The sequence below is a fragment of the Myotis daubentonii genome, chromosome 9 (genome assembly GCF_963259705.1).
Source record: "Myotis daubentonii chromosome 9, mMyoDau2.1, whole genome shotgun sequence".
Taxonomy (NCBI): Eukaryota; Metazoa; Chordata; class Mammalia; order Chiroptera; family Vespertilionidae; genus Myotis; species Myotis daubentonii.
The window spans coordinates 53,143,128-53,162,646 of NC_081848.1; the positions used below are offsets into that span (position 1 = coordinate 53,143,128).

Below are 19,519 nucleotides of genomic sequence, written 5' to 3' on the forward strand. Positions count from 1 at the left end.
TAAAGCTTTGAAAAACTACATTTTGGCTACTTGATATATTTATTACTCAATTTCAGAACTTCATAATAAGCTCATAGCTATGAATCTAGTGATTGCTTAGAACTTACACATGAATTTAAAATCAAAGTTAAACCACTTATTTTGTCTCTATAAAGTTGTTTGTGTGTGTGTTCCTGTGGCAGTTGTATTAGATATCCAAAGAGGAAGAACATTGTTTAAAAATATATAATTAATCCTCTCAGATTATTTTAGAATATATTATAAAATAGAAGGTCTATTTTAGAACTAACTTTTGAGAAATGGCCATCACTGCCAAGTAAAAGTTATGCCTATAGTCAAATACCAAAGTGCAGGTAAGATAGTTATGGAGGTAATACCTTTACTATTAAAACAAGCTTTTAAAAACGTATATAAAAATGTTTGAAATTATAAGAAATTATTTAACAAAACACATGAGTAAATATATAACTCATTAAAGAGTAATTACAGCTGTTAAACCAAGGAAATGAAAATCTACAGCCTTATTCATTATAATACATGCAAAATAAAACACTTATAAAATTCATAGCTGCTTTATTCAGAAAAGACAAAAACCATAGCCCATCAAGAGAAGAATCAATAAAATACCTGTGGTACATGGAATACAGCTCAGCAGTAAAAAGGGAGAAGAAAACCCAAATCTCAGAAACATTATGCTCCATGAAAGAATCCCCATGCCAAGGGTACATGCTGTATGATTCCACTGACATGATGTTCTAGAACTGGGGCAAGTAAACTATGATTTACAACACTGGGAGGCCCCCTCTGGTTTGGTTCAGTGGATAGAGTATCAGCCTGCGGACTGGAGGGTCCCAGATTTGATTCCTGTCAAAGGCACATGCCCAGGGTGCAGGCTCAATCCCCAGTGAGGGGTGTGCAGGAGGCAGCCGATCATCATTAATGTTTCTATCTCTCTCCATTCCTCTCTGAAATCAATAAAAATATATTCAAAAAATTTTTTTTAAATAACACACTGGGAGAAGGGCATAGTTTAATGAAAAAAGGCATGAAGCAGCTTTTTGGCATAATGGTAATGTCCTGTATCTGCTTTTTTCTGTTGAGGAACTAATTTATTTCACGCTGAGACCCTCATGGGTGACAGGTTCACATTGGGTACAGGTGACGCTGAGCGGCAGACAACATGCAGCAGTAACAAGTATATCTGGAGAGGCCGCAGGGAGCTGGTGAAATGGTCCCGTCTGGAAGACCCTAAAAAAGTTGGCAGGTGGTCATGCTGAAGCCCGGGGCATGATGCTAGCTGGAGTACGGCCCTCGGTCTCACACAGAGGACTGTCCACTGTGGGAGCTGCAGAAGCCAGTGGTGCAGGCAGGGCCTGGAGAATCACAGGCGCTGGTGCAGTCACAGGGACAGGCAGTTCAGGGTGAGGTGGTGGTCCGAGGGCTGGCAGGAAGCCTGGTAAATATGGGCTGTGTGCCACGTGTAAAACAGGCTCCTCCCCATCGTGGTAATTTTCCAGTTCACAAGCTCCCTTGGTAGTTGAAGACTGCTTTTCCATTTTCACCTGTATTTTCGTCAAACCATCTAAGGTGGCCTGCAGGTCCTTGTGAGTTCCTTAGTGTATTCTGGAAGCCTCTGTTCTGCATTTTCATTGCAAGCCGGGCTGCCGCTCTCCATCTTGTCTTCACTCAATAAACTGATTTTCCTGTTGGCAATATTATTTGCAGTAGCAAAGCCTGCATCATTGAGGGTTTTCCATTTCAGCATTAAATTGTACCAACTGACTGCACTGTCCTTAATTTTTCTCTCATGATCGATAAAACAGGTTTTCTGGGCATTGCACTTCCAAGACTCTTTGTTTCCATGTGATTCGCTGATATCCCAGGGGAGAGTGTCCTGTATCTTGACAGAGGTTTGTGTCTCATACGTGTATGTTTGCCAGAACTCATCAAATGGCACACTGAAGCATTCACTATATTTAAATTTTACCTAAAAAACACAAGTCGATGCCTGGCTGGTGTTGCTCACTGGTTAGTGTCCACTCTTGCACGGATGGGTCACATTCTCAGTGAGGGGCATGTATCTGGGTTGCAGGTTTGCTCCCTGTCCCTGTTCAGGGTGCATGTGGGAGACAACCAGTTGATGTGTCTTGCTCACATCAATGTTTGTCTCTCCCTCCTTCCCTCTCTTCCACTGTCTCTGAAAAGCAATGGGAAAAATATCCTCAAATGAGGATTAACAACACCCCCCCCACAAACACCAGTCAACACATATTGAACTCTAATGATATGCTAAATGATATGCTAATGATACTAAAATGCTGAGAGGGGAAAGTATACAGTTTAATACTTTGAAATATAATAAAAATAATATGTATTGGTGGATAGATATTTAAGTGTGTGTTAAAGCAAATACAGCAAAATGTTCCTTCTAAACTCAAACTGTGGATATATGGGCAGACATTAAACAATTCTTTCAACATTTTTGTATCTTTTACTTTTTTCTTAGTACATTTTTTACTAAAAAAAACTCTAAAATACTATTTTACCTATTAAATGAGCAAAAAGATTAAGTAAATATTAAAGTATTTTTTAAAGTATGAGCAAAAGTTAAAAAAAATAATGCACAATAATGGCTATGATCCTATAAAACTGTTAGTCTGTCTGTGGGTGTGTAATTAATATAATATTTTTGGAATGCAAACTGGCAATTTGAATCAAAAGTCATAACCTTGCCCTACCTCGTTCACCTAATAATCCTACATTTTTGTTACCTGTGCTTCTGGTGTCAGATATAAGAAATAATTGCCAAATCTATTGTTATGAAGATTTTGCCCTATGTTTTCTTCTATTAGCTATGTTGTTTTAGGTCTTATATTTAGTTCTTTCATTCATTTTGAATTAATTTTTGTGAATGGTGTAAAATATGGGTTCAATATTATTTTTCTGCGTGTAGTTATCCAGTTTTTCCAACATAATTTATTGAAGAGACTATCCTTTCCCTATTAGATGTTAGTAGCTCTCTTATCAAATATTAGTTGACCACATATGTGGGGGTATAATTCTGAGCTCTGTATGTGATGCTGTTGGATAAAATGTCCTATAGATGTCTGTTAGGTCCATTTGGTCTAATATTTGGTTCAAGTCCATCATTTCCTTGTTGATTTTCTGTCTGGATGATGTATCCATTGTTGAAGGTTGGGTATTGAAGTCCCCTATTATTACTGTATTATTGTATTACTAGAGGCCCAGTGCATGAAATTCGTGCACAGGTAGGGTCTGTAGGCCTGGCCGGTGATCAAAGCCAATCTGTGGGGCGACCAGCGGGGTGATTGGGGGCATGCAGGCTGGGAGAAGCTCCTGCATTGAGCATCTGCCCCCTGGTGGTCAGTGCACATCATGGCAACCAGTCTTTCCACCAGTTGTTCTGCCGTTCCGTAGGTTTGCATATTAGGCTTTTATTATATAGGATTGTCTATTTCTCCTTTCATATCTATTAGTATTTGCTTAATATATTTGATGCTCCAATGTTGAATGCTTATCTCTTTACAATTGTTATATCTTCTTGATTTCTTGATGAATTGACTCCTTATCATTATACTAAAGCCCCGATGCACAAAAATTCGTGCAAGAGTAGGTCTTCCTTCCCCCAGCTGCCGGCACTGACTTCCCTCTGACACCCGGGACCCAAGCTGGCTTCCCTCGGGCTGCCCACAGACACTCGGGACCCGGGATGGCTTCCCTCTGGCCCCAGCTTGGTCAGGAAGGACGTCCGGAAGATGTCCAGTCTACTTAGCATATTACCCTTTTATTATTATAGATAATGACCTTCTTGTTGCTTATTACTATTTTTGACTTAAAGTATATTTTATATGATGTAAGTACAGCTAACTCAATTTTCTTTTGTTTCCACTTGCATGAAATATCTATTTCCATCCATTTGCTTTGATTCTACGTATCCTTAAGGCTCAAGTGAGTCTCTTATAGGCAGCATACAGCTGGGTCCTATCCTTTTAAAACTATTCAACAATTCTGTGCCTTTTGATTGGTTAATTAAATCCATTTACATTTATAGTAATTTTGCTTTCTGGTTCTTTTGTATTTCCATTGTTACTTTTCCTCTCTGTTTCTGCTTACCTTTGTAAATTGGATATTTTCTTTGTTGGTATACTCTGTTCCACACCCTCTCACCCCTCCCCCCTTCCTCTGCTCTAGGTTTTTGCTTTATAGTTCCCATAGGGCTTACACATCTTATCAATAAAACTGTCCATTTTAGGCTGATAGCAACTCAACTTTGGTCACCTGTAATAGCTCCAGCCTTTGATTCCTCCCTTTTAAATTGTTGATATCATGCCCTGGCCGGTGTGGCCCAGTTGGTTGGACATTGTCCCTATACTGACTCTTTTTAATGTCCCATCATTCATTCATTCAACATTTTTTGAGAAGAGAGGAAGAAAAAGCATTCCAGCCCTGGCTGGTGTGGCTCAGTCTTCCCATGCACCAAAAAGATCATGTGTTCGATTCCTGGTCAGGGTTTCGGGGCTTGATCCCTAGTAGGGGGTATGCAGGAGGCAGCCAATTGATGTTTCTCTCTTACATCTCTCTCTCTCTCTCTCTCTCTCTCTCTCTCTCTCTCTCCCTTCCTCTTTCCCTAAACTCAATAGTAATAACAATTTTTAAAAAAACCATAAATAAAGAAAAAACATTCTATATGAAGAGAAGGCCTACAGGAAGTCTGGGTATGAAAAGGTGTGTGCTCCAGGAAGTGAAGGAGATGTATTATGCCTAGAGAGAAGAGAACAAGAGAAAGAGTGGCAAGAAATGAGGCTGGAATCATGGCAATGCACCAGGTCCAATAAAACCTAAGGTCAGGTGAGGGTTTTGGACATTATTCCAAGGACAATGGAAAGCCATGGATAGCTGTCAAGCCAGTGAGTGACCAGACTGGGTCACCTGGGTGCAGTGGGAAGGGGATGGCTAGAAAGGAAGGCCTTAACCTCTGTAAGGCTTAGTTTCCTTCATGCCTCACAGTATTAGTGCAAAGATTAAACAAGGAAATAAATCCAAATTCCCTGGAAGGATGTTTGGCACGTGACAGTCAGGAAATGTTGGTGCCTTGTTCTCCAACAATTCTGGTTCTTTTTCATTTAATCCCATTGTTCTCTTTATCCTCTTGACTGTATTTTGAGTAAAACATTACCTTTCTAACTTTTTTTGCTGCAATTAAAATAGATTACTGTGCTAGACACAGTAAACAAATATGAATAAGACCTGGTCCTTTCTTAAAACATATTTACAATAAACCATAACATAATCTAATATGAGCTACACTAATGACAAGAGCCAAAGCTCTCAGAGAGCAAAAACAGCATCCTTTGTCTCTCTGCCCTTAATTGAGCAAAATATACAGCACGAACTTCTTGGAAAATGATGCATGCTCTGGGAGCTCAGAGGATTGAGTAGGAGGCGTGGATGCACCGAGAGTTCAATCTCAGGCTTTCATACAGGCTCAGCGATGACTGTGGCTTTTCCCCCTTGTGTATTTTGTTGGTATTATTTGGGATCTGTCAGTGCACTTTCTGATTCATTTGCTATGAGTCATTCTCAGAGTCAATGCTATAATCACATTTTCAAATACAAAGTTTCTACCATAAAGCACACTCTTCAATAACATGAAAACTTCCCTACCAAGACTTTCCTTTAAATAGCAAAGTTTAGTGCGGCTGGCACTGCTCAGTGGTTGAGCCATCGACCTATGAACCAGGAGGTCACAGTTGATTCCCAGTGAGGGCACATGCCCAGGTTGTGAGCTCGATCTCCAGTGTGGAGTGTGCAGGAGGCAGCCCATCAATGACTCTCCCTCATCATTGATGTTTCTATCTCTCCCTCTCCCTTCCTCTCTGAAATCAATAAAAATGTATTTAAAACAATAAATATCAAAGTTTATTGCCACTGAACCACACCACTAGTGATTGGCTAAACTTTCCTTTTAATGACTACCTCGTAGATCAGCTTCATTTCAATGTTTGCTACAATTCTGAAAACTGGGTAAATATCCCAGTGAGTTACTAAAGGGCTGATTTCTCCAAGGAGTGAACTTTTATTATTTGGCATTTTGTGAACTTTCCAAAAGCATCTAGAAGTCTTATAGCCCTTTCTTTCTCCAATCCTATAGTGTAATAATGAGGGTTTCCCACAGCTGTATTGAAGATTTTTATATTGGGCCTCTTCTATTCTTCAGTCTCAGTAGAAAATTCACTGTCAATAGTTTTTGAGCATATAGTATATTCTGGGCACTAGAAATATAAGGATAAATAAGACAGACACCATTCCTGTTTTGTTATTGTTGTTGTTAATCCTCACCAGAGGATATTTTTCCATGGATTTTTCAGAGAGAGTGGAAGGGAGGGGGAGAGGCAGAGAGAGGGAAAAATTAATGTAAAAAGACACGTTGATTGGTTGCCTCCCAAATGCACCCCAACCAGGGCCTGGGATGGAGCCTATAACTGAGTCATGTGACCTTGACCGGAATCAAACCTGTGACCCTTCAGTCCACGGACTTATGCTCTAACCACTTAGCAGCCGGCTAGGGCCACCATTCCTGTTTTAATGATGCTTAGTCTGACGTCAAAGAAAAGAGATAATTATATAGACTAGTATAGTGATTATATATTAGCCAGTGTTCCACAAGAGAAATAGAACTAGTAGGATATATACATATCTAGAATATATTTAAAATATACGTATAGGTTGTCCTCCAAAAATGTATACATACTTTGAATAATTATATATCCCAGTGGGATAAAGCTGAAAAGAAGGAAATATCAATAGAGCTCTCAGCTGTTAAAGGATGTACACATTTTTGGGGGACACCCTGTACATATATAAATATGTGCATATGTCTGTATATATACGTGTATATATGTATATAATTATATATGTATGTATATATATATGTGTGTATATATATATATATATATATATATATATATATATATATAGAGAGAGAGAGAGAGAGAGAGAGAGAGAGAGAGAGAGGGAGATTTGCAAGGGATGGGCTTACACAATTGTGGGGGTTGGCTAGTCAAGTGCAAAATTCATAGGGTAGGCAGTCAAAAAAGGAAGGCAGGAAACTCTCAAGTAGGAGGCGATATTGCAGTTCATAAGGGAAATTTCTTATTTTCAGGGAAACTTTCCTTCTGCTCTTAAGGCCTTTAAACTACTTGGAACAGGCCCACCTTGATTATGGAGACAAGTCAAGTGATTGTAGATGCTAATGGCATCTTTAAACTACCTTCACAAAAACACCTCAATTAGGGTTTGAGTGACTAACTCAGTGACTAGCCTAGCCACGGTGACATGCAACTGACTATCATGACAATGTTTGGAAAAGGCTATGGTAGAGAAAGAATATAATGCCAACAACAGACATAGCAGGGGCATATATCTCAGTGTAAAGGGAGTCAGATGTTTTCCTGAAAGAAGTGACAAATAAGGTAAGACCTGAGAGATGAGTAGAAATTAGTTAGATAAACAGGTATGTAGAGAATATTCTGGGATATGGGAAGTTTATGCAAAGCCAGAGAGACCAGAGAGAGCCCCTAGAAATGCAATTTCCTTTTAATCAGGGTTGTTGTTGTTGTTTTTGGGGGGTGGGGTGGGCCTCCTTTCAGAGGTGATGGTTGTTCTTTAACAGATGTCAAGATTTTCTTTATGTTTTGGTCATTATTACTTAGCTTATTGTAATGTCCTTAGTGCTGAGTTAGATGCAACTCTATTTTCACATTTTAATTAGCATTTCCAATAACTGGTAGGATGATGCACATTTTCATATGAAGCACTTTTTTCATATGTTTGACATTCAGGTTTCCTCCTTCATAGATTGCCTGTTTGTAAATTATCCTATTGAACAGCTTTCTTTTCCTTATTGATTATATGTGATGTGTATATTACTAGAAATCCTTTGTCCTAATATGCATTGCAGACATACTGTCCAGAGACCAGTCCAAACTGGGAACTGGGGGTAACTTTGTAGACTAAGCCAGAGAGTGCGGGGAAGGGGGGGGTAGAAGGGGGGACAGTGGTCTCGATTCTGGGCTCCAGTTTTGCTGCTAGGACAAAGCCCCCATATGGAGCAACAACAACAGAAGCAAAGGAAAGAAATGGGGAAAGGAGAGCACACGTTACAAAGCACAGAATTTTCTAACAATTCAAATAAATGAAGCAGGGGGAGCTTTGAAGCTAGGAAAGCTACGTTGGCTGTTTTTTGTTGTTGTTGTTGTTGTTGTTGTTTTCCTAGTACAGGCACACTCATTTTTGCTGAAATATAACCATTGGGAAAGAAAATTAGTAAAATTATTTCAGAAAAATTAGGAGCAGAATATCATTCTTTTAAGCAATGAAAACAAGCCAGAAAGACATACCCAGAAACAGGCTCAAAGAAATTAAGAAAATCATAAAATTTATAAAAAGAACAACTTAAATAAGAATAAAAATAATTCAGAAATGATATTATTGGAAAAAAGAAAACAAGAGACTTGAAAATGTAGCTTACAAAGCATTAGAAATAAAAGAAACAATATTTTAGAAATGGAGACTAAATAAAAGTGATATATTAGTTAATAAATACTATGAGTCATGTATAAAGAGAAACAGGAAATGAAAGAGAATTTTAAAATTAAAATATGAACGAAATTAAAAAAATACGAGAAAGTGATATAGAACACTAGCAATGTGTGTGTGTGTGTGTGTGTGTGTGTGTGTATCCCTGAGAAGACCAAAGCAATAGAACAAATACTAAAAAATGACCACTGAAGAAAACCATTCTGAAATAAAGTACAATTTAAATCATATATAAAGAATATACTGTGTACCCTGGAAAATCAATCCAGCATGACTGACACCAAGGCATATTCTAATAAAAAAATTAGAATATAAAGAAAAAAATTAAAAATGGATATTCAGTTTCAAAAAAATTTATAAGTCTTTTCCAGCTAGAAATTTTAAGATATTATATGATTCAGGACTCCCCGTGAGGGGGTAACATCAGGTGTGAGCCGCTCATGGCTCCTGCCAGTTCTTGAGCAGCTGCAGCCCTGGCCTGAACCCTGGGTGCTCACCCACAGCGCTCTCTCAGTGCAGAAAAATTCAACCAGCACAAAGCTGTCCCCTTTGCATATTCCACTTTGTACATTCATGAGAATGAGGGCCTGAGATAGGTAGAGCAACCTTATTTATAATCTCAATGATAAAGTTATACAGGAGAATATACTGCATTTCTGGGCAGTAAGAAATGGGAGATTAAGTGAGGGCTTTGCCTTTCATAGAATAATCATCTATAATAATAAAAGCATAATATGCTAATTAGACCAAACATCCTTCCAAATGACCTTCTGGACAAAGCTGGGGCTGCAAGGGAAGCTTGGGTCCCAGATGCCGGAGGGTAGCTGGTGCCAGCAGCCGGGAGAAGGAAGGCCTACTCTTGCATGAATTTTGTGCATTGGGCCTCTAGTTAACTATAAGGCACCAGTAAGTAAAAGCTAAAATTGGTAGAGATCATTTATGTGTTAAGATCTAAAGGACCTCCCAACATTAAGAGGAAAAAGAGTTTCTCTCAGTAATGGATGAAGTTCCATTATTAGACATTCATTCCTTTGGTTTAAGCCCTATCCTTGGCACACTGGAAATATTTAATACCCTTGACCACTATGATGGAAATGGTAGCAGCATACTTAAGATTCTTTCCACCCTCCTAGTTAGCTGGAAAACTAAAGCATAAATGTTCCCACACTTCCTTAAAGTTATTGAATGAGGCAAATTTTGTCCATTTAGATATCTTATGAGAGAACTGGAAGACAGAGTGAGACAGTTCTATCCTGACACTCTTCTGTTTTCTGCCAGTGAGCACAGTCAAGAAGCCAGGGATTCTACAGCACCACCCCAGGGCCCAGAATCATGTGGGTGCTGAATGGTAGTTGTGGCAGCTCCAGGGGCAGATCACAGAATCCATGGGATTTTCTTGATACCTACACTTCAAATGTGTGGACACCCTTAGGCCCCAACTTTATGACTATGGTAAATATAGTCTCTTCCTGAACTACAAATATTATTTTTCAACATGTAAGTCCCTGTATAAAATTCCATTGTGCTTAAAATACCCAGAGTAGCTTCTATTTGTAAAAGTGAATGGGATTGTCACAATTGTGATTAAGAGTGCCAAGTGGGGAGAAGGAATGAAGCAATGTGAAGGAATAAATTTTCACATGCGTGCATGAGATCTAAAACATGGGAAGAAAACAAAACTCACAAGAAAACCAGTCTTATTTCATAGTTGACTGAAAGATGGCTTCTTGAAAATTGTTTCTTCCAGAGAACTAACCATTAAATCAGGCTTGCCTTCTCCACAAAAATAAAATAAAATATGAAATAATAATCATCATGCCTCCCAACTAACCTCCAAGTAAATCTCACTGCCATCATACAATATCCCTCATTTGTTCTTTGTTGTTCTATATCCATCTCCTTCCTTTCCCTCCCCATGTTTTTAAAATATATTTTTATTGATTTTAGAGAGGAAGGGAGAGGGCGAGACAGATAGAAACATCAATGATGAGAGAGAATCATTGATTGGCTGCCTCCTGCATGTGCTCTACTGCGGATCAAGTCCGCAACCTCAACATGTGTCCTGACCCAGAATTGAACCATGACCTCCTGGTTCATTGGTCGATGCTCAACCACTGAGCAGCACCATCTAGGCCCCATGTTTTTTTAGTTAGAATATTTTTATTGATTGTTTTGTAGAGAGAGAAAAAGGGGGTGGGAGAGAAACATCAATTTGTTGTTTCATCTATTTATGCATTCATTGAGTGCTTCTTGTATGTGCCCTGCCTGGAGATTGAACCCACAACCTTGGTGTATCAGGATGATGCTGTAACTAACTGAGCTACCTGGCCAGGGCTACCGCTCCCCATTTTAATAAAACAAAAATATGAGACTGGAATGGGCGTCAAGATATTTTAGTTAAATGTTACTATTTTCTAGACATATAATGAGGCCAAATTAGAATGACTTTCCTAATATGACCTATCCATGATCCAATGACTACATATGATCTAAATTTATCCCATACTTAATAGGACTGTAGTGAAGAAAAATCAATAGAAGAGGGCTGAACTCGGCATTTAATGCTCAGCATACATGACAGAGTTGGAATAAACTTTCTCAACAACCTCCTCTATCCTGCCTTATCAGCTGCAGGCCCTGATCTCTGTCTTCCTACAGAGAGAGCAGAAGGACTTACAGTAGTATTTTGGCAGTGAAAACTCCTGAACTTCTGAGGCCAAAAGAACAAATCATCCAGGTTGGCCACAGGGCAAAGCAGGAAAAGGAGAAAACAACTATATTCTAGCCTGTGGTTTCTGGTTAACACTTGGGCTCCTTGTAGTATCCAACCCTTCACATTCTCATTTTTTAAAATATATTTTTATTGTTTTCAGAGAAGAAGGGAGAGGGAGTGAGAGATAGAAACATCAAAGATGACCTAAATTAAGCATTTCTCCAAAGAGGACATACAGATGGCCAAGAGACATATGAAAAAAATGCTCCAAGTCACTGATCATCAGAGAGATGCAAATTAAAATGACAATGATGTATCGCCTCATATCTGTCAGAATGGCTACCATCAACAAATCAACAAATGACAAGTGCTGATGAGGATGTGGAGAAAAGGGAACCCTAGTTCACTGTTAGTGGGAATGCAGACTGGTGCAACCATTACGGGAAACAATATGAAATTTCCTCATACAGAACTACCATTTGACCCAGCGATACCACTTCTAGGTATATATCCTAAGAAGCGCAAAACACCAGTCAGAAAGAATGTATGCACCCCTATGTCATAGCAGCACAATTTACAATAGCCAAGATCTGGAAACAGCCCAAGTGCCCATCAGTAGATGAATGGATAAAAAAGTGGTGGTACATTTATACCATGGAATACTATGAAGCAGTAAAAAAGAAGAATCTCTTACCCTTTGGTACAGCATGGAAGGACCTTGAGAGTATCACACTAAGTGAAATAAGTCAGGTAGAGAAAGACAAGTATCACATGATCACACTCATATGTGGAATCTAAGTAACAAAATAAACTGACAAATAGAGTGGATGCAGAGACATGGAAGCATGGAACAGAATGCGGAATCTCAGAGGGAAGTGGCGGAAGGTGGGTGGGTGGGAGGTAATCAACCAAAGACCTTGTATGCATATATGCATAACCCACAGACACAGACAGACAATAGGGTACTAAAGGCCTGGGGTGGGAGGTGGGGGCAGACTTTAGGGGTCAATGGGAGAAAATGGGAGACATTTGTAATACTTTCAATAATAAAGAATTATTTTTTTTAAAGTTCCCACAAACCTCAAAAACACACACACATACACAAAAACAAAACATCAATGATAAGAGAGAATCATTGATCGTCTGCTTCCTGCACACCCCCTACTGGGGACTGAGCCCGCAAGTTGAGCATGTGCTCTTGAGCAGAATCGAATCTGGGACCGTTTAGGCCTCAGGCTGACGCTCTATCCACTGAGCAAAACCAGCTAGGGCCCATGTTCTCATTTTAACTGAAGGTTTTCTGTGGCTTGCCCTTATTGGTGCTGAAGAGAATTTAGGAATTCACTGCTTAAGTGTGTTTGACAACTGCTTAAAGGTGTGCTGAGGACAAGTGGCCTAGGCTGGTTGGTTGATTGTGCACAAACTTCAAGGAAATTTGCCGGGAAAAAGGAACATGATTTCTACTCATCTCCTCACAAGATTGCAGTCTGGGTCACTGGGCACCTCCCTCATCATAGACTTTGCACCATGACTGTGCCTCCTGAGAGGAACTATAAAATCACCCACTCACCAGGTGTCCTTGCATGCACACCTCCTTTAAAGCAGGCAAAGCTGAGAAGGAACGACTAAGAAAATAAAATATGCTGGGGTCCAGCCCCAGCAGGTCCAGGGGTTCCCAAAGGTGTGGACGGAGTCGGCGAAGAAGGAATGACACGGAGACAGCGTTCAGTTGATCAGCAGCCTAGCCAGGATCTCCAGCCAAGTTCTGGTCTCGATCTCCAGAGAGGTTCAGCTTAGGATCTCCAGCCAGGTTCTGTCCAGGTTCTCCAGGCAGGTCCAGTCACCAGGTTCTAGTCAGGCTCTCCTGCCAATGTCCGCAGTCAGGTTCAGTCCAGAATCCCCTGCCATGCTCTCTCGCCAGGCTCCGCCTCCAGGCTCTGAGGCCAGTCCCTGTCCAGGATCCTTCGGCATGCTCTCACCAGCGAAGTTCTTCTGTCTCTAGAGAGCGTTCTGTGTAGGTTCTGTGCCTAGGCTCTGTCTCTCTTGGTCCTGTCTTCCAAGCCCTGTGTCCTTAGTTCTGTGTTCTGAGTTCTGTCTCTCTGTCTGGTTCTGTGTTCTGAGTTCTGTTCTAAGCTCTGTCTCTTTCTGTCTTGTTACATCTGTATTTATACCAGTTGATTCAATCCCATCAATCTCTATTCCAAAGGTTAGGGCGTTTCTTATCTCCATTCCAGGGAGTAAAGATTATGTAGCTTAAGCATGATTGTTCGTAGTTAAAATGATTAATTACCCGCCTGGCACTTAGTTAAAAGGTTTTATTCCCTCCCTAACTTCAGGGGAAAATCCCTACCTGGGGATTCAATCTTTCTCGGAGAGGTGACCTTGGTTAAAACACAACGCCAAGAAGGTGAGCAAACATATTAAGAACCGTATGCCATATATGCCAGGTCCCTTGAAACAGCAAGGATGGACCGGCTCCCGGCAAATTCCCCCTTTTTTATTTTTTAAAAGCAAGCATTAAAAAGAAAAACCTCAAACGCTCTCTTGTATCCATTTTAAGAGTAGGATTGGCGCTTTCTCCTATTACCTGAGTCCTGATCTATCACCCCAGGGAGAGCTTGCCAATCCTGCACTTTCCCAGGGTGGAAAGGCTGCAGTGGGGTTAAGGATAAGGCTCCTTGGGCCTACCTTCTCCCATGCCTCTACATTTACCTTTCCGGCACCTTTCCTTCCTCAGAAAAGCATGGACGTATTTCTTGTATAAAATGTTCTGTCTGCCTTAATTCCTCTGCTAACAAGCATATATGTTAAAAGATCAATACGGAGTCTTTTTTCTTTAGACTCAGTATGGTACATCTTCTTAATCTAAAGATCAATACAGAGTCTTCTTTCTTTGGACTCAGTATGGCACATCTTCTCAATCTAAGAATCAATACAGAGTCTTCTTTCTTTGGACTCAGTATGGCACAACTTCTCAATCTAAGTTCTGTACTATCCACCTTCTTACCCTACTTATCCTCTATAGGGGGGTCTGTAGCACCCTGGTGGAGTCCTATCCGTCCCGAGTGTGGGGTTCTCAATGGGGGGGGGGGCTTTACCTAAGGGAATCCTGTTCCAGGGGTTCCCAAAGGTGTGGACGGAGTCGGCGAAGACTATCCACCCTCTTCCTACGGTGGAGTCTGATCCGTCCCGAGTGTGGGGGTTCTCAATGGGGGAGGGGGGCTTACCTAGGGGAATCCTGTTCCAGGAGTTCCCAAAGGTGTGGACGGAGTCGGCGAAGACTATCCACCTTCTTCCTACGGTGGAGTCTGATCCGTCCCGAGTGTGGGGTTCTCAATGGGGGGGCTTACCTAAGGGAATCCTGTTCCAGGGGTTCCCAAAGGTGTGGACGGAGTCGGCGAAGACTATCCACCTTCTTCCTACGGTGGAGTCTGATCCGTCCCGAGTGTGGAGGTTCTCAATGGGGCGGCTTACCTAAGGGAATCCTGTTCCAGGGGTTCCCAAAGGTGTGGACGGAGTCGGCGAAGACTATCCACCCTCTTCCTACGGTGGAGTCCTATCCGTCCCGAGTGTGGGGGTTCTCAATGGGGGAGGGGGGCTTACCTAGGGGAATCCTGTTCCAGGGGTTCCCAAAGGTGTGGACGGAGTCGGCGAAGACTATCCACCCTCTTCCTACGGTGGAGTCCGATCCGTCCCGAGTGTGGGGCGCTTACCTAGGGGTCCCTGTTCGGGCGCCATATGCTGGGGTCCAGCCCCAGCAGGTCCAGGGGTTCCCAAAGGTGTGGACGGAGTCGGCGAAGAAGGAATGACACGGAGACAGCGTTCAGTTGATCAGCAGCCTAGCCAGGATCTCCAGCCAAGTTCTGGTCTCGATCTCCAGAGAGGTTCAGCTTAGGATCTCCAGCCAGGTTCTGTCCAGGTTCTCCAGGCAGGTCCAGTCACCAGGTTCTAGTCAGGCTCTCCTGCCAATGTCCGCAGTCAGGTTCAGTCCAGAATCCCCTGCCATGCTCTCTCGCCAGGCTCCGCCTCCAGGCTCTGAGGCCAGTCCCTGTCCAGGATCCTTCGGCATGCTCTCACCAGCGAAGTTCTTCTGTCTCTAGAGAGCGTTCTGTGTAGGTTCTGTGCCTAGGCTCTGTCTCTCTTGGTCCTGTCTTCCAAGCCCTGTGTCCTTAGTTCTGTGTTCTGAGTTCTGTCTCTCTGTCTGGTTCTGTGTTCTGAGTTCTGTTCTAAGCTCTGTCTCTTTCTGTCTTGTTACATCTGTATTTATACCAGTTGATTCAATCCCATCAATCTCTATTCCAAAGGTTAGGGCGTTTCTTATCTCCATTCCAGGGAGTAAAGATTATGTAGCTTAAGCATGATTGTTTGTAGTTAAAATGATTAATTACCCGCCTGGCACTTAGTTAAAAGGTTTTATTCCCTCCCTAACTTCAGGGGAAAATCCCTACCTGGGGATTCAATCTTTCTCGGAGAGGTGACCTTGGTTAAAACACAACGCCAAGAAGGTGAGCAAACATATTAAGAACCGTATGCCATATATGCCAGGTCCCTTGAAACAGCAAGGATGGACCGGCTCCCGGCAAAAATAGCCTTTGGATACTGAAATAGGGGTCACAGCAATTCAGTACAGCCATAGTGATCATTACTAAGTTCTCACTGAATGCCTACAGGCTTCTTTCTATTCGTTTTCCAAGCTATCGTTGTAAAAGCTATTGTTAAAAAAGATCATGAAGGAGGATTCTGGGAGAATGGTGGGATAAAAAGTACCAGGCATCGCCCTAACTGGTTTGGCTCAGTGGATAAAGCGTCAGCCGCAGACTCAAGGGTCCCAGGTTTGATTCTGGTCAAGGGCATGTACCTTGGTTGCGGGCACATCCCCAGTAGGGAGTGTGCAGGAGGCGGCTGATCGATGTTTCTCTCTCATCGATGTTTCTACCTCTCTATCCCTCTCCCTTCCTCTCTGTAAAAAAATCAATAAAATATATATTTTAAAAAAGTACCAGGTATCTGTCTCCCCACTTAGCCAACAACTGCACTCGTAAACCTGTCAAATGCAATTATTTTTTAACTCTGGAGAGTATTGAAGGCTACTAACTTCCAAGAGAAGACTTGGACTAAAAATTGCAGCTAATTTTGGCCAATTCCAACTCTTAGGACTATAAGAGTTGGAACCCATATAGCTATGGGTTCTCCACCCCAGCCAAGTGGCAGTTAGATGTGCATGTGTTCCTGGACAGCTTGCAAACAGTGTGTGGAAGCCAGGGTGAATCAAAGGGACCTTGTCCTTCAAATATCTAGGATCCGTGTGTGCTCTGACTGCGGATTGCTGCTTTAATCACAGAGGTTCAGCCAAGGGGAGGGTCTGAGGGCTATTGTTGCTGCATCTCCCCATTGTGGCAAGCCCCTCCCCTCTGCTAGGAGTGATGGCCAGCGTATTTACAGGGCCAGTGCTCCTTTTCTCCCCCTTTCATTTTTCTTTTTTCCCAGGGGAAAAAGACATTAAAAAAACACAACTGCATATACAGGGTTAATTGGAAATAATCACGTATGTACAGAGAAAGTCTCAGAAAAGACCTGAGAAAAACTGAAGTTTACACCTCAGATTTACCCTCAGCACAGAGAAAATCCTGAGGGGCAGGGTTCAGGTTTGGCATACATCTAGGGACCTATCTGCTTTTGGGGGACATTAACCAGTGGATGCTATCTTTGTGTTTCCCCTCTCCCTTGACCACCCGTATCTCACAGAAAGGAGCTTATACATTCATCTGTAGCCCCAATTTTGTGACTACCACCCAGGGGACACCTCCAGATCTCCTGGTCTGGTGGCCAGTAGGGCTTATGCTTGTGGTCCCACAGGACTGTATATGTTTGCCTACTTTAAAAGCCGCTGCCTAAGTGTCTGGTGTCTAATTAGCCTGAATCTAGATGCTGACTGAAAACTTATTTGAAGAAGTAATGACTGAAGACTTCCCTAACTTGGAGGAAAAAAGCAGACATGCTGATTCAGGAAGGCTGGCGATTTCCAAATATGATGAACCCAAAGAGACCCACAGCAAGACACATCATAATTAAAATGTCAAATGTTAAAGACACGGAGAGAATCTTAAAAGCAGCACAAATGAAACTGGGCTGCTATTTTATACCATACACAAAAAATTAACTCAAAATGGATTAAAGACTTGAATGTGAGACCTGAAACCATAAAACTTCCAGAAAAACATAGGTAGTAGGTTCTTGAGTTGTGGCAATAATCAATAAGTTTTTGGATCTGACACCAAAGAACAGGCAAGCAGAGCAAAATTCAACAAGTGGAGAATACATCAAACTGAAAGATTCTGCACAGCAAAAGAAACCATTACCAAAATGTAAGTCAACCTACTAATGGGAGAAAATATCTGCACACTATACATCTTATAAGGGGTTAATATCCAAAATATAGAAAACTCATACAACTCGATAACAACAATAAAAAGAACAATTCAATTCAAAATAGTCAGAAGATCTGAATACACATTTTTCTTAGAAAAAGACATACAGATAGCCAACAGGTACACGAAAAAGTGCTCAATATCACTAGTCATCAGGGCAATACAAATTGTAACCACAATGACATATCATTTCATACCTATTAGAATGGCTATTGTCAAAAAGATAAGATATAACAAGTGTTGATGAGTATGTGGAGAGAAGGAAATCTTTGTACACTGTTAGTAGGAATGAAAATTGGTGCAGCCACTATGGAAAACAGTATGGAATTTTCTCAAAATATTAAAAACAGAACTTCTATATAATTTATCAATTCCACTTCTGGGTATTTATCCAAAGAAAACAAAAGCACTCTCTCAAAAAGATATCTGTACCCCAATGTTCATTACACCATTATTTACAGTAACCAAGACAAGGAAACAACCTGTGTCCGTTGATATATGAATGGATAAAGAAGTGTCATATATATAATAAAATGTTATTCAGCCATAAAAATAAATGAAATCTTGCCATTTGTGACAATATGGATGATCCTTGAGGGCATTTGCTAGGTGGAATAAGTCAGGCAGTTGTAAATACAGGGAACCTATTGGTGATTGCCAGAGATGTGGGGAGGGGAGGTGGGCAGAATGGGTAAAGGGGGTCAAAAGGTACAAACTTCCAGTTATGAAATAAATCAATCATGGGATGTAATGTCCAGCATGGTGACAATCTATAATAATAAAAGCATAAGATGCTAATTAGACTGAACAGCTGAACGACCTCCCAGACGTCCTTCCAGATGACCTTCTGGACCAAGCCAGGGCTGCGAGGGCCGAGCCCCTTGCACGAATTTTGTGCATCAGGCCTCTAATAGTTAATAATACTGTATTACATGTTTGAAAGTTGCTGAGAGAGATCTAAAAATTTGCATCACAAAACTTACTACAAAGCTAGAGTAATCAAAACTGGTACTGACATATGGATAGACTTATAGACCATTGGTTTAGATAAAAGAGCTAAGAAATATATTTTTGTATTCGTATGATAAAATGACTTTTGACAGGGTGTGAAGACCATTCAATGGGGGAAAGGACCGTTTTCAACAAATGGTGCTGAGAAAATGATGTTCACATGCAAAAAAGATTAAGTTGTACCTTTAACTAACACTATAGAAAAAATTAACTCAAGCCCAGCCAGTAAGGCTCGGTGGTTGAGCGTCAACCTATGAATCAGGAGGTCACGGTTCGATTCCCAGTCAGGGCACATGCCCGGTTTATGGGTTCGATCTCTAGTGTGGGGCAGGCAGGAGGCAGCCAATCAATGATGCTCTTTCATCATTGATGTTTCTATCTCTCTCCCCCGTTCCCTTCCTCTCAGAAATCAATAAAAATATATTTTTTTAAAAAGGATGGAAATGTTAACATATGTTCCAGCATGGATGAATTTTGAGGACATTATACTAATTAAAGAAGACAGTAAAAAAAAAAAAAGAAAGAAAGAAAGACAAATACTGTATGATCCCACTTACATGAGGTACTTTAAGTACTCAAAATCACAGAGACAGAAAGGAGTGTGGTGGTTGCTGGGACTGGGAGCAAGATGAATGGTGAATTATTGTTTTATGTGCATAGAGTTTCCATTACACAAGACAAAAAGAGTCCTGGAGATAGATGGTGGTGATGGTTGCAAAATATTAGAAATGTATTTCATATCACTGAT

At 41.1% G+C, this 19,519-nt stretch overlaps 1 protein-coding gene and 1 pseudogene across 1 annotated transcript in view; both read right to left on the bottom strand.

Moving 5' to 3' along the window:
• The window catches only part of LOC132240999 (vitamin D 25-hydroxylase), a 94,563-nt gene that overhangs the window by 25,487 nt on the left and 49,557 nt on the right, over nt 1-19,519 (bottom strand). The window lies entirely within an intron of this gene.
• On the bottom strand, nt 1,266-2,156 carry LOC132241000 (cyclin-dependent kinase 2-interacting protein-like; annotated as a pseudogene).